This window comes from Giraffa tippelskirchi, chromosome 8, assembly GCF_054371585.1.
Source record: "Giraffa tippelskirchi isolate mGirTip1 chromosome 8, T2T-mGirTip1v1.2.pri, whole genome shotgun sequence".
Classification (NCBI taxonomy): domain Eukaryota; kingdom Metazoa; phylum Chordata; class Mammalia; order Artiodactyla; family Giraffidae; genus Giraffa; species Giraffa tippelskirchi.
Window position 1 is genome coordinate 128,569,168 of NC_137282.1, and position 15,862 is coordinate 128,585,029.

The 15,862-nt window shown below is 46.8% G+C and overlaps 1 protein-coding gene across 2 annotated transcripts in view; it reads left to right on the forward strand.

The window, feature by feature from the left end:
* Window positions 1-15,862, forward strand: part of ZFAND3 (zinc finger AN1-type containing 3) — a 318,359-nt gene that overhangs the window by 290,626 nt on the left and 11,871 nt on the right. The gene's annotated exons all lie outside the window — the stretch shown is intronic.

A 15,862-nucleotide genomic window follows, 5' to 3' on the forward strand; every position in this document is an offset into this window, starting at 1 on the left:
GGAAGTTAACCAAACCAGTGAAACTCTGGGATATGTACCATAAAATTCATATATTAATTTTGAATAAGCTTCTTGCTATGTATAATAAATGGAAGATATCTCCCCCATATCCCTTTTAAATTAAAGTTTGACTAGAAAATTATTTTCCTTGAACCATAATTCGTTGTCAGTTAACCCCTCGAAATAGCTTTAAAGTAACCTTTCCTTTGGTGTTATCCAGTGTAATACCAACTCTTAGAGTTGCTGCAAAGGGGTGTCCTTGTTAAAAACTTTATGCCTGCCCACAGTGGAGCAAAACTTAAAACAACGCTTCCTCTCCCTCTGACCACACGCATCACGAATTGTGTAGCTGTGTTGTTTAGGCTGACTGCAGTGTTTCTGTATTGTGAAATTATGGTTTGGGACAGAGCTCTCATCAGGCACGCTGGCTCTGGCCTCTGAGAACCCTGTATCCTTTCTAAAGCTCAGGAGTGAGCTTTAGACACCTTTTGCCTCAGGTGGCCGTAGATCTCCTGTAAGCACTGATGCTGGTGCTCAGGACTAGGTGGCTCTCCCAGCAGTCAGACAGTTAGTTACTCAAAGCCCTTCATCTTCTGAAGAGATGGTCATGGCTGCTCCTTGTCCCTCAATTACCTGCCCTGTTGGAAATGAGGTGGACAGGAGGGCGTTCCAGCGTCTCATGGAGACAGAATGGGGACTCCTTTCCTGTCATGACTAGAATCTGTCATATACTCTGGTGTGAGGTACTCGGGAGTATCAGAAACATGCTCAGCTGCAGAATGGGGCCTGGCACGTAGAGTCTGGGCATCGCCAGAGAGGTGCGACATTTTGGCCTGACATTTATTTATCCTGTTTAGTGCTTGTGTGAGAGCGTGGGGAGAGAGGTGGGATGAGATGTGGGTGGAGGCCGTCGACCGAATTTTCAAGCCTCGCCTGTTTACCCTCAATGTGGTGCAGTCCAGTGAGCCCAGAACCTTACTCTTAGGTTGTGTCTTGATCAGCCCTGCCAGGTAACGTGAAATTCTTGATGAGGTGGTGAAGGAATGCTGTGGTTAGCCGAGGAAACTCTGGGATCTGCTGGCTAACCAGCTTTGCCCATAGTGGTTTGTCTGATCTTTTGTTGTCTGCACATTGCTGCTCTGGTCTTCCGTGGCCCGTTGCGGGCTTCAGCAGTTCAGTCTGTTACGTGAATTGCAGTGTTGTGAGGCTCCCCTGACCATTTGCCTGTTGCTTTTGTAACACAGGCCTTTGGGGATTCCTAAATTAGAATCATGGGATTTTCTTGTACCTTACATTCTTCTTTCCTTCTCGAAAGTAACTGAATCCTGGGTATTACACGGGATTTGCCCTAGTGGATCAAGCAGTTGGTCTATCCCGTGAGCCGTCTTGGCTCTGACAGTGGCTGATACTTCCTCTCCTTGTCAGGTAAGCAGTGAGAATTCATAGATTAGTGCTGAGAGACCCAGAGATGTTGTTGCCGAGTCTCCCACTTTGTCCTTGAGCTTTGATGCAAACCGCCTCATTTCCCAAGGACTTAAGCACCCAGCTGAAAGTATCTAGGAGTGCACGTTGGATGGCTTCATGTGTCCCTAGAGTGAAACCAGCTCGCCGGCCTGGTAAGCACCGATTTCCCTGCCACACTCTCCACCTCTGGCTTCTAAGTAAGTGCCGATCCGTTTGCCACAGGCTGCATTCTTTTCAAGTGATGTAACACATGTCCCTTGGCTTGCACTCCATTTTGAGGTTCTGCTTATAGAGATTCAATTTTTCTGCTGGAGACGAAAGCCCTGAGCTTTCTGCAGTCCCTCCAGATGTAGCCTTCCTAGAGAGAGCCGGGCGTTCAGTTGGACCCACAGAGAGCATCACACTTATGTGCCCAGAAAGATGACTGAGTCAACTGCCACACTTGAAAAGACGAAGGACGGTGATGGGAACACACGCCTCTAGGACTGTCCCTGACAAGTAGCTTGTGTCCCTCCTCCTGTTTGCTTGGGTCTCTCAGGAAAAGGTGAATTCTGTAGTTACTTCCTTGAGGCTGCACAGAGTGCTGGAGAGACGCTGAACTGCCCTGGAAGATTTTAGAGGAGGGAAACACAGTAATGTGCTGAAAGTGAAGACTCGGGAAGGCAGTTTACACTCAAACAGAACACCTCTCCACTGCAGAAAGTCTTTTATATATATATATATATATTCACAATCTTTTTTTCCATTCCCCTTCCACTCTGTACAGGTTATTAACTGCTGACAAGAAATGCACATCTCATAAATAATGCTTAAGAGCCATTGCTATATAAATTGAATGTGTTATGAATTGTGATGGGCCTTTTTGTAGCATTCGGTGCCTAGAGCAGGAAGAACAGAGGATGTCATTTTCATTAATTTCTAATGAGGTGCCAATTAAAGACAGGGAGGATGCTCCGAAGGGAAGAGTGGCCGAGCTCCCCGGAATCCTCCGCCTGGGGCTGTCATCCAAACACTGCCAGAAAGCCTCCTCTAAAAATTCCATTAAATCACAGTCTCATTGAGAGCACACAGACACATTCAGCTCCCCTTTGATCTTCAAAAGAGCAATTTGTAAGGCGAGTTCTGAGCCTTCTCACATAGGGAACAGCTAGAGGTGATAGGAATTGTTAATTGCCAAGACACTCCATGGTCTTTCAACGAAGAGGTGAATTTTGAAGATGAATGCTCCTCTGCCTCGCTGTGACTAGATAACCTTTAAGTCAACAATACCAAAGTAACACCCTTTTCCTGTGAAATCTTTCTGGGTGCCAATTAGAAAAGGCGTGTGGTGCGGCCGGAATGATACCCTGCATCCCAGTGTCTCTTCAGTGCCTTAACTTCTAAAGATGGAAAGCAACTGCATAAACATGGATTTATTTGTTTCATTTTCAGCTCAGTAGGCAGATTGACCAGCCCGTTGTCGTTACAGGGGCCTTGTCTCTCCCATTGCCACCTAGAGAGGGTTCTTCTGAAACGTGGCCATCCTCTTCAGATCTGGGCCACATCGCAGCCGCCTGACTGCTGTGTTTTCTAAGCAGATCTTGCCTGATGCACATCGCATGGTGTTTAAATTGCTGTGCATTGCCTCCCAGAACCACAGAATTAATTTTTAAACACCAGCCTAAGAGCTTGCGTAAGTTATTGCTTATTTTCAATTGACAGTGACTTAAACTGTGAGCTGATATCCCCCCTTTTGGGACAGCAGTGCTTTTACTAACCTCTTGAGTAATATGACTTCCTTGACTGCTTTCAAAATAAATTTTGTTTTCACTTTAGAAACTCAAAGAGTGACGCTTTAGCTGGGACCTTTAGTTTATCGACTTCAAGTGCCTCAGTGGTCATTTCTGCCTTTTCATTCACTGTCAGGCTAAATTCAGCAAGTATTTATTGAGGTATGACTTTGTATAAAGCATTTCACTAGGTTTTGTGATGACTATAGAAGCTAGAACACAGAATGTAGGAGCTCATAGTTTAGGTCAGTGATTTCAGACTTTAGTGGACATCAGAATCGCAGAGTCTGCTGGGCCAGCACTCCTGACTCAGCAGGTCTGTGTCTGTCTGCTAGGCCTCCAGGTGACGCTGCTGCTGCTGCTCTGAGGACCAGGCTGTGAGAACCCTGCTCTGGGCACTTCTCAATCTGGGAAGCCTCTAAAATGTAGACTGTCTGGGCCTCACACTAAACTATCAAATCAGAAAGAATATCTGGGTATTGTTAAAAGCTCTTTCCTAGACTCTTTGAGAGCAAGTTGAAAACACTGTGGCCCTTTATCCCTATAAACTTCAGCAAATATTTCTTCAGGATAATTATTTTATATAACCGTAGCACAGTTATCAGCTTTAGCAAACTGACACTGATACTTCTGTCAAATCTATTGTCTATATTCTCGCTTTGCTAGTTGATCCTATAATGTACTTTGTAACAGCATTTTCCGCCCTGTAGTATGGAAACCAGTCCACGATCAAGTATTGCATTTAGTTGTCATGTCTCTTGAAGACTCGTAAGTTGGAGTGTTTTCATTGCCTTTCTTTGTTTTTAATGATCACTGGCATTTTTAAAGACTACATTTCTCTACCCCCTTCTCCTTACCCTTGCCACCCCCTCATTTTTCTTTCTTTTTTTTTTTTAAATAGAGTACTCCTCATTTGGGGTTCATATGATGTTTCTTCATAATTAGATTCAGATTACGTATTCCTAGCCAGAATACTATGTGGATGATGATATATTCCCCTCAGGGTTCTATACTGAGAGATGTGATAGTCACTCAGTCGTGTCTGACTCTTTGAAACCCAGGCTTGCCAGGGTACCTTGCCAGGCTCCTCTGTCCATGGAATTCTCCAGGTAAGAATACTGGAGTGGGTAGCTATGTCCTCTTCCAGGGGATCATCCTGACCTAGGGACTGAACCTGGGTCTCCTGCATTGCAGGCAGATTCTTTACTACCTGAGCCACCAGCAAAGCCCCTACAATGGGAGGCACGGATATTTATCTGCCTCTTGTTATTGATACATTAATGTTGATTCATTCACCCTGTCTAGGTGTTGTCTGATGTCTCTAAAAATAGTGTGTTTTTGCCATTCTAACTAGTTAAGCATCGGTGGGAAACCCTTTGACTATATAAATGTCCTAATCCTCATCAAAAATGTCTCCTAGATTTAGCATCCATTGATGCTTCTTGCCTGAACCATCTTTACTGTGATGGTTGTGCAAGGATGCTCTTCTGACTCCAGTCCTCTGCATTCAGCATTTGCATTCTCCTCCCCTATTTGTTTATCTCTTGTTGATATGAACTCATGGGCTTTTATATTTTCTCAGTGGTTTATAATTCACTGCTGTACTTAATTATTTTGTTGCTCAAATTGTCTCAGATTTGGCCAGTGGAAATTCCTTCGAGCTGAATTCCATGTTTTTGTGAAAGTATTTTTTGAAAAGTATTTTCTTAATCTCTGGCACAACTTGATGTGTTCTGGGTGATCTTGTACTTAACCTTTGCCTTGTCCTGGAATCAGCTAGTTTTCGAAGGATCCTCAAGGTGATTTAAATATGCATTCAAAGTAGAAATTTGCTGGTCCCAAGTGGAAGGCAGTCACATGCATGAAATAACCGGCAGCCAGGGCAGCCTGCCATAGGAGTTTTAATCATGGCACACACCATATGTTACAGGAAGCTGGGGAGGGAGAGGTTAATTCCAACTGGCAGACTCTGGACAGGATTCCACAGTAGGGGCATAAGAGGAAGGGTGGGACTTACAAGTGCAGAAAGAGGGACTGCGTGGACCAAGCTGAGTGGTGTTCTGCAGGTGACCTCTGTGCGGCCTGATGGAGCCTTGGGGTTGAGTGAGGAGAGACTGCTCGAAAGAGAGGGAAGAGATTCCAGATTCCAGTCTGGAGAGTGTGGACATTGGTTTGCAGTGAAAATCAGTGGTTTTGAATGTGGGCAACACTATGTAATTTTTTTTTTTTTTTTTTTCAATTAAGCACACAGGAAAGCCCAGGGGGCTATTGAGTTCTTTTAGAGGAATGATCTAGGGAAAATGTGAAGTAATGCACACAGTGAAAAGGAATGTGCACGCATCACAGCCGTCCCTATCTACTGGAGGGGACGGACTGCATGCTGAACGGATGGTGGTAGCCTCGGGTCTGGGGTGGGGCGAGAAGCTGTAGTGATTGAGTATGAAGCCTGTAGGTGACCTGCATCACCAGCATCACAAACCACCACAAATAAGCCCACACTTAGGCCTTTATTTTAACTCTTTCAAGTGTGATTTAAAATTGTCAGGGTGTTTGGTATCCTGTCCTGTGTCTCAAAGAATCTAAGGCAGTGTGTTCTTAAAAAAGGCCTTATTCTATGCGCAGAGCTCTAGGTGGGGTCTGTCAGAAAGCCCCGCTACCCAGGGAAACTGGATAGGTGTTGGTTGGGCTGAGGTGTTGTTATTACTGCCGTCCAGTGTCGAGTACACACTCGCCCGTGTGTCACACAGGGTGGTGACCGAGATCCCAGCCCTGTAGGGGCTCCTGCTTTTTGTCCGTAGTCTGGCAATGAAAGGCTGAAGTTGTCCCAGCAGTTCTGGGGCAGCAGCTGGGTGTGTGTTACCTTATGGCTCAAGGCAAGGAGGTGCCTACCCACCCTCCCCAAAGCAGAAACAGCAGTGATGACAACAAAAAGCTTTTGATGGGAGCTTATGGTAGGTATGAGAGCAAAAAGGAACTGAACATTTTGAGGCAAATTCTAATAAAATTTTCTCCCTTTGCTGCTCTCTTCCTTTCACTCTCACTATACTTTTACTTAAACAAGAGTGTGCTTGTCCATATTCCCCATTTAATCTTTAGTGTATGAGAGTTCTGATCTAAAACCAAACAGATTAGTCCCTCTGCTGCTCTTGTAAATTGCAGAGCAAAACAAATCAAACCTTGACTGAACACCAGCTCCATATATTTAGCCCATTAGTTTACTGCGTCCCAGAGATCCAGCGTACCATATGTCCTTTAACAAGACGAGAGATAGTGGAAACATGAAGAGCTCCCCTCCCCAACAAAGGAGCATCCAAGACCAAGCTTCTAAAATACAAAATGTGCAGCTCACATTGAAGCCTGTGTCAGTTCCCCACTCATAGCTTACTGACAGGTGTACCAGCAGACCGTTGTTTCATGAAATGAATATTTTCCATCTGGTTAGCAAATTTGCAACTATTTCTGTAGTTCTGTCTTAGCACTAGCAACACAATAATAATTTTATAAAACTACTTGATAAAATTACCCTGTTTATAATATTTCTTTATGGAGAGGGGAAAAAACGGCTTTATTGCAAAACTAAATAAATTTTTTAAATTCTAAGAGTAAATCATTTCAGTTAGTTCTTTGCCCAGCAAGGGTGTGTGTGTGTGTTTTATAGATTTTTTGACATATAATTTATATATCATAAAATTCACCTGTTTTAAAGTTCAGTGAGTTTCAGTAACTAAGCTGTACAGCCCTCACCAAGTTCAGAATTTAGAATACTTCCACTACCCCCAAAAGTTCCCATGTGCCCCATTTTCTGTCAGCCCCTACACCTACCCCAGTTGCAGTTAACCACTGATCTGTCTCTGTTGGTATAATTTTGCCTTTTTAGAATTTTAGCATCTGTGAATTCTTGCAATGTATATATATAGTCTTGTGTGTCCAGGTAGTATGCTGTTTTTGAGATTCATCCATATTGTTACATATCAGTAGTTCATTCCTCTTTGATGTTGAGTATTATTTCATTGTATCAATAATACCACATTTGTTTATCCGTTTACCATTTGACATACATTTGGGTTGTTGGCAGTGTGGGGATATTATGAGTAGAGCTGCCGTCAGGATTCACTCAGAAGTCTTGTGTAGGCATATGTTTGAGTTTCTTGGGTAAATTCGTGAGGGTGGAATTGCCAGGTTGAAAGGTCATTAACATTTTAAAAGACAACCCCATCAGCAGTGTATTAAGGTTCCAATTCTCCATAATTTGCCAACATTTAATCTTGTCATTCTTTTTAACTTTAGCTACTCTAATGGTTGTGTGGTGCCATCTCACTCTTGTATGTTGGTTTTCATTTCTCTAATGACTGATGGTGTTAAGGATCCTTTTCAGATGCCTTTTGGCTACTCACATATCTTCTTTTCTGAAGAGTCTGTTTATACTTCAGATATCTTGCCCATTTGGAAAAGTTTACAGAATTGCCATTTTAACAGTGTTCTAACCCATGAAGTATTTTAGTTTGTTGATGCTGTTGTAAATAGATATTTTTATTTTTAGATTGTTCTTTGCTGCCACTTAGAAATGCAGCCAGCTTGTGTATATGATCTTTTATCTTGCAGCCTTACTAAATTCACTTACTAGTTCTAAAAGTGAAAGTGAAAGTGGCTTAGTCGTGTCCAACTCTTAGTGACCCCATGGACTATATACAGTCCATAGATTTTGCCAGGCCAGAATACTGTAGTGGGTAGCTGTTCCCCTCTTCAGGGGGTCTCCCCAACCCAGGGATCAAATCCAGGTCTCCCACATTGCAGGTGGATTCTTTACCAGCTGAGTCGCTGGGGAAGCCCAAGAATACTGTAGTGGATAGCCTATCCCTTCTCCAGCAGATCTTCCCAACCCAGGAATCGAACCAGGGTCTCCTAAATTGCAGGTGGATTCTTTACCAGCTGATCTTCCAGGGAACCCAGAGTGAAAGTGTTAGTCGCTCAGTCGTTTCCTACTCTGTGACCCCATGAACTGTAGCCCGCCAGGCCCCTCTGTCCGTGGAATTCTCCAGGCAAGAATATTGGAGTGGGTTGCCATTTTTTCTCCAGAGGATCTTCCCCAACTCAGGTATTGAACCTGGGTCTCCTGCATTACAGGCAGCTTCTTGACCACCCGAGCCACCAGGGAAGCCCTTTCCAATCTGTATGCATGTAACTTCTTTTCTTGTGTTATTGCACTGGCTAGAATGAACCTCCTTGCCATTTCTTTGATCTCAGGTAGAAAACATTCAGTTTTGTTTTGTTTTTACCATTCATGTATGATCTGGCTGTAGATTTTTCATAGCTGGCCTGACAAAGTTTAATAGTTGTTACCTGTGGAATACATTTTAGGAGACCACAGGAAATGTTCAAATACAGTTTCCCCAGACAGTTGATCTAGTCCTGGTGAGCTACCATGTGGCCTAACAAAGGTGTGTTTTAAAGAGTTTTTCTGTCCTGTGCTTACGGTTGAAAACACATGTTCTTTGTTCATGGTCATAACGTGTCTGTCTAGCTGTAGTGGGGAAACCTGTGACCTGAGGTCACTCCTCTTTTCTGAAGGCCAAAATCATAGCAGACACCCAAGATACTGTTCTGGGTTATTCTCGTTTGAGGTAATGAAAGCAAGGCACACTGAGCAATGCTTTGAAATGCTTTGTTTGAGTTAAATGCTTTTACCACAATACAAAATCACACACACACACAAATTGTGGGTAGTAGAATCACACAGCACCAGGATTAGAGGGAGCTTTAGCAATCATTCATCAATCCACCCCCCCCCCCCACCCTTTGGTAAAGGAGGAAACTAAGGCCGGAAAGATGGCCACAGCCTCATATCACACCTGTGTGCTTATGTGGGCCTTGATCTGAAACTCAGGAGTGCTGAAGAGTTTCTGACCAAAAGACTGCTCACGGCAGTGCCCACCATTCCCTCCTTCCAGCATGGCTTTCCGCCCCCATTGACTGCAGCTTCTCATTTCGTATCCTTGCCTGTCCCCTGGTGGACTTCTGTTCTTATCTCTTCTGAAGTACCCGGAAGATTTCTTGGTCTTTCTTTCCCCCAAATTAATACACTTTATTCTCTTAACTTTCTTTTAGTTCAGCCTCCAGAACCTGGTTCAGGACTTGGGACTCTTATATGGATCATTCGCAGCAAAATGTCACCAAATTAGAGCAGTTGTGGTAAAAAAAAAAATAGTACTTAGTCAAAATAATAGGATTAAAATATTATTTCTTTCAATAATAACAAATTGCTCACAAAATATTGGTAAAGAAATGTCCTTTTTAGTGCCTTTTATGTGTGTAGTTAAAACGGACTTGTGTTCAGTACATGGCATGTAGATAATCTGCTACTAAACACCCTCCACCTTCCTCCTTGTCTCTTCTGTGACTCCCTCCTGAGTAGAACTTCCTAAGAAGCGCAGGCCTGAGAGCAGCACTGCAGAGTGCCTGAGTAGCTGAGGGTATTGCTGCTTCAGAAAGCACAAGTGCAGCTGCCCAGGCGGTTCTGACAGACCCGAAGGTTTGATACACTACCTACATGCTTCACAGCTCGTTTTCATAGGACTGCAGAGATAATTTAAGACAAAATAGAGTTACTAGAAATTTCCAGTGAGGTCATTCACATCAGAGGTTTTATATCAGAACTAGGCAACTCCCTTCTCTTTCACTTAGAGATTTGCATCTTGTTCGTGTGTACACATGCCTTCCTCCACTGCTCTCCTCTCTCCTGCCAGATCCTAAACTCCTCAGAGGCCGGCACCCTGTGTTGTTCTGTAGCTTCTCACAGCTCTGATTAATGTGGCCTGGAGTGGGTACCCCACCAGTATGGACTAATAACATGCAAGAAAACAATCAGAAGTCAGAGAAGTGTGGCGCTCTGGTGAACCTCTGGACTCTTTAGGAGAAAAGGCCTTTTGTGGTGGTGTGTGAAGGCAGGCCTGAGCAGGTGCACAGGAGAATGTCAGGGCTAGTCTCCATGGAGATTCTTGATGCCAGCCTACATGTAAAACCTGAGCTTTTCCCAAGGGAATAACTAGCTTAAGGAATAAGGTTTAGATCGAAAACCTTAGCATTATTTATTTTTATATACCTTCATCTGCCTTGAATTTTTATTGGTAGAGGGGGAAAATCAGTCAAGACATACATGCTGTCAAAGGAGCATTGCTTGCTTGGTCTAATTAAAATTATGTGATATGCTTTTGGCTTAATTAAATACTCTACTTTGGAGATGGGTGTATTTGCCTAAATAAAACCCATGATTCACTTGCAGATGGACAAGATGGGCTCTTCGGAGGTCACAGAGACTGGCAGGTCACAGACCGAGTGTGTGTAACCACACCAGTCTCCCATTCCTGCCTAACAACCCCATCACTCTCTGACTCAGAGTCCAAGCACTGAAATGCCCTAGAAATTACTCATCTGGTGCCTGTCCAGCCCCCTTACCCAACACTGTAGAAATGGCATCAGCAGGCCCCTGGGAGATAGTCCAGCCCTGTGTAGGTGTCCAGCCTGGAGGGGGTGAGGCCTGTCCTGTTGTCAGGCAGCTTAGACTGAACGGGTGCTTCCTCCACTGAACTAAAACCGTCCTCTCTCTATAACATGCCCTCCTTCCTCAGCACTCTGCCCTCTGGACAGACCTGTCACAGATCGCCTTCCTCTCCTGCAAGCCGTCTCCTCACACATCTGAACGCGGTGGCTTTGGCTTTCCAGCACCCCCGGTCCTCCAGGCCCAAGTCCATGTATAGGGACTAGAGAAGAGTGTGGGGATGTCAGAGGCAAGGTGGGGAGCAGGAATGCCAGACTGGGGTCAGGGCTTGTCTCCACGGTTTTCTTCATCAGAGGCCCTCACAAAATCTGGATGTCTCTGTAATAAAACCTTTCGCCTGCTGATCTCCTCGTGGGGCTGCTCAGAAGCCGTCTGTGGAGTCCGCGGTTGGCACCCGTTGTTGTAGTCCTCAGAACATACTCAAGTTGTCTGCCTGCATGTCTGTCCTTCCTCCACCGTAAGCGCTGGAGGACAGGGAGCATTCTGTGTTCTTCCGCAGCTCTCAGCCCCTGCTGTAGCAGCTGGTGTGTGGTGTTGCCTCAATGAGTGAATGGGTGAACGCTGTACCGCTGCAGTTGGGACCTTCTGGGTGAAGGAAGAGCAGCTTTATTGAGCACCTACTTCGTGCTAGATGCCTGCAGCCATGTTATATCGTGTGACCCTTACAAAAGCATGGGTGGACAGATGGTCCTTTTTACAGAGGTGGACAGCTCAAGCTTTGACGTCAAGTAACTCAGAAATATTAAGGGAGCAGCTGGCACAGAACCCAGGTCTGTTGAGCTCCCAGGATCCTACCACTTTCTCACACTCCCACCCTGGGCCATGGGTGCCCTAGACAGCGAGTGTGTGACTGCAGGGTGAGCTGTCCGTCTTTCCAGCCATGTGGGTCCTGGTTGCTCCTTGAGCTCTTCCCCGTCTCAGTGATGCAGTTTAGTGAATGGTGACAGTTTATGTAGCCTACTGTATGGGGTCCATTGTCCTATGTGCCCCTTGTCACTCCACTGGGATATGACGCTTCTGGAGGACAGGGCCCATGGCTCTGCCACCTCTGTGTCCCCTGCTGCGCCTGGGTAATGTGAGACACAACGACACTTAATTTTTACTGACGTGTTCATTCCATTTTCTCCTGAGTGCTAATTCATGTCCTTGTTTTCCTTGAAAATACCTCCTCCACGACACCTTGGCCAGTGACCTCTCCTCAGTGCCCCCGATTTATTACACGGAGCTGGAGCGCATTGATTTTATTTGCAGGTGATTTCTTGCTTTGCTTCTTGTGTCCTTCAGCATTTTCCTCTCTGTGCATCTTTAGCCATCTTTAAAGGCAGGAACTAGTGACTTTTTCTTCTTCTTCTCTTCCACCCAGCCCCTAAAATAGAGCTCTGTAAACAGTGCCCAGATGACCAATAAATACTCTTGACTCCTTGAGCCTGATAGCTTCTCTCCCTTCCTGGACTGACAGCCCAACACCGGAGCTTGAATCCTTTATTTATTAGATGAGATTTCTATAGCACCTTTCCTCTGAAGAGATCAATATCAATGAAGTTGGTTTCTGCTTCTAGAAAGTGCTTTTACCTAAGCAGACCAAAGTTCTGATACGATCACGTGAGAGTCCTTACTCCTCGACTCCTGGACCCTGGAGAGGCAGGCTCCAGGCAGAGCCTTGCCACTCACTTCAAGTTTGGCTGCCTGTTGGCGGCAGTGAGCCCGAATAAGACCGTGACAAGACGGCAGCACAGGCTCTGCAGCATCACTAAAAGAGAACTTGCATTTAGGGAGTGAGGCGTTTTTGGAAGACTTGTGTGGGAAGGCTGCCCTAACCAGAGCCTCAGGTGACGTGCTGGTGAGTCACATCCGGTGCCTGGTGTCGCTCAAACTCTTCAGCCTTTGAGACTCCAAGTCATACCACCAGGGAGCTGGGTCCTGGGGACAGACCCATGAAGGGCCTGAGACCCAGAGACTCAAGTGCTGGTGAGGCGAGGAGGAAATGCTGGGAGCTGGTGGAAGACAAGCTTCCACACTGCACATGTGGGTGGTCAAGACTGACCGTGAGATCCTGAAGCAGAGTTCAGAGGCCCCAGACTGAAAGGGGAGAGGAGTCTGTCCTGTAAATTATTGATGTGCCTAAAGTGACCGCATCAGCTGGCTTCTCTACAAGTTCTCACCCCTCCGTGTCTCCTTGTTGGCCAGACGTCATTCCCGTCCCTGCTGGGAGCGAGGCGGAACCCAGTAGGGAATGAAGGCCTCTTCTGCACTCTGAGAGGGACTGGGGCAGCAACGTAGAGACCACCTGGTGTGGAGGCTCAGTGCCTCCAGACTTGACCCGCCCTCGAGCTGCCGTCCAGAGAACACCCTCTGCAGTCGGATCAGCAGTAAAGGCGACCGCGGTTACCAAGTCACAGAAAAGGGGGAGAGAGCAGCATGGAGACGGCGGGGGCCCTGGCACGGGCTCCGAGGGTGGTGTGCACTTGGGAGGGGCCCCTCCACTTCCTCCGGTGGCTTGGAGGGTGCTGTCTTCCTCTGTTGTTGCCTGTGGAGTTGAGCTAGGGCTACTCCAACCGTCTAGTGTACTGTCTACCCCGGAACAGTGCCTGGGACATAGCTGGATGATAAGAAACGCCCCTCTTTGCTTTGGGTACCTCATCCACTGCTGTGCAGGTAACGCATGCATGCAGTGCCTGGCGCACGCCTGGGCGCAGGTGCCTGGCCTGTGGACACTTCCCCCTGGGGCTGTCTCCCGCAGCAGCCAGCCAGGCCCACTCCCTTTATTCCATCAAGCCCTCTGGGGCTGCGGGGAGCTTGGTGGGGGGAGTTCGTGCATGTGTCACATGCTCTTTTTTGGCCAGAGTTTCTGTGAAGTATCTGTGAAGATACTCCCTGTGATGCAGCAGATGGGTTGTTAGGCCGAAGGGTGGGAGGTGGCGGGCAGAGGCTGCAGCTGCTGTCCTGTGGGTTGGGGAGGCTTAGTCCAGTGGCGGCCCGCTTGTCCCTCAAGGAGGGGAGCGGGGCTGTTCCTCCCTGACCGGTGAGGACCCCGCCCTGCAGCGGCCAGCTTCTGCTCTGCAGTGGAAGATAGGAGTGTGAGTCAGCACACGATGGAGTTTGTGAGTTCTTGTGATTAGTACATTCAATGACTTGTGTTATCTAGAGCTATGCACTGCAGTGTTACAGGTTCAGAGGGGGAAGTCCCAGACATACAGATTAAAGGCCCAGCTTTGTGTTAATTCTTTTGCGTCAGTTACATTGCTCCTCCCTTGAACTGGATGCTACCCCAGGATTAATTTTCCTCGGAATCTGGAGTAATTGGCCAAAATGCTAGGGTAAAATGAGAAATGTCAGTGGAAACCTACATGGTTATATCCGGTTCTTCATTATCTGTGCTCAGCTCATTTGTGATCATGAGTTAGTTCCAGGAGAGCGTCTAATGCCATCTTAGACGTTTCTGGGTTGCCTCTCAGAGTGAGCTCAGTGAATATAGGCTCATATTAATAATGGCAACAGAAAAGCATAATTAGGAAAGTAAACTTGCTACTGGAGGGAAAAACAAGGAATCCATCCGAAGCTGAAGCCAGGCAGAAATCGTCTTGAGAGTGTGCCTGCTCCACCTGGTCCCCAGGGGGCTGGGGGCAGACTGCGTGGTGCTCGTGGTCCTTCTCCAGGAGAGGGGCTGAGGGGCACAGGCACCAGTGTTAAACGTTCTTTTTATTGCTGGAAGTCCTTTTCCTTGTGTAAAATGTTGACTCAAATTATTTATTCATTCTGCTTGCTGCTGCTGCTGCTGCTAAGTCGCTTCAATCGTGTCCGACTCTGTGCGACCCCACAGACGGCAGCCCACCAGGCTCCGCCGTCCCTAGGATTCTCCAGGCAAGAATACTGGAGTGGGTTGCCGTTTCCTTCTCCAGTGCATGAAAGGGAAAAGTGAAAGTCGCTCAGTCGTGTCTGACTCTTAGCAACCCCACGGACTGCAGCCCACCAGGCTCCTCCGTCCGTGGGATTTTCCAAGCAAGAGTACTGGAGTGGGGTGCCATCATTCTGCTTACGAATCTTTATTGAGCTCCCGAGGAACAGAGAACAGAACCGTCCAAGTCCTTGCCCTCTTGGTGCGTTTCTTCTCTGGGGGAAAGACGCAGTCAGTGAGGGAGCATGAAGGAGACAGCTTCTGAGAGGAGTGAGCGCAGAGACGGGAGTGCCGAGACGGGGCAGGATGTAGAGCCTGCGGGGCTGAGACACAGAAGCTGGGAGAGCTGGCCGTCTGGAGCGCTGGGGAAGAACAGCCACAGCCCTGGAGGCCAGAGCCGCTTGGCGTCTCCATCTGAGGACCAGAGAGGCGCACGAGGCGGGCGGGGGCTGGCGGGATCAGATGGGACCAGGGGGCCTTCGCAGGTGTCAGAATTTTATTCTAAAAGTAGTGGGCAGACACTGAGGGGTTTACACAGTGAGTTTCATGATGGGATTTACGAGTTTAAAACAGCCCTCTGGGACCTGAACACAAACATATGTGTATGCTCATTCTTGAGGATGTGTCAGAACTGGTGGTTGCTTTGCCTGTGGGTTGATAACTGAGAGAATGGGATGGGAGACTTACTTTTTGCTGAGTATTATTTTATACAAACTGAATTTCTGTTATATTCACATATTACCTATTAGAAGAGGAATTAATTAACTACTGTGAAAAAAGTACATCTCAATTCAATTAGCCTTACCAAAAAAAAAAATCCATCTAAGGGCTGTGAGGGAGAAGGCTTGGAGGGAGTGGAGACCAGGAGGAGGGCAACGCGATGTGGGCGCCTCAGCGGGCCCCTGTGGGCTGGAGGCAGAGGCCCGGCCTCCCCACGACCCGGGCCTGCCTTCTTTCTGTTCCGTCTGCGTGCTGCACTCATTCCTGCCACAGGACATTGTTTCAGCGTCTTGGTTATTATAAATAGTACTGCTATGACCATTGGGGTGCATGAATCTTTTAAAAGTAATGAAAAACACAGTCTGTAACTAACCTGTGAGTAAGCCATGCACTGTTCTAGCCATAGGAGGCATGTGGTAAGTTATAGAGGCAGCCTTTTTGCTTTCATGAAATGTCGTC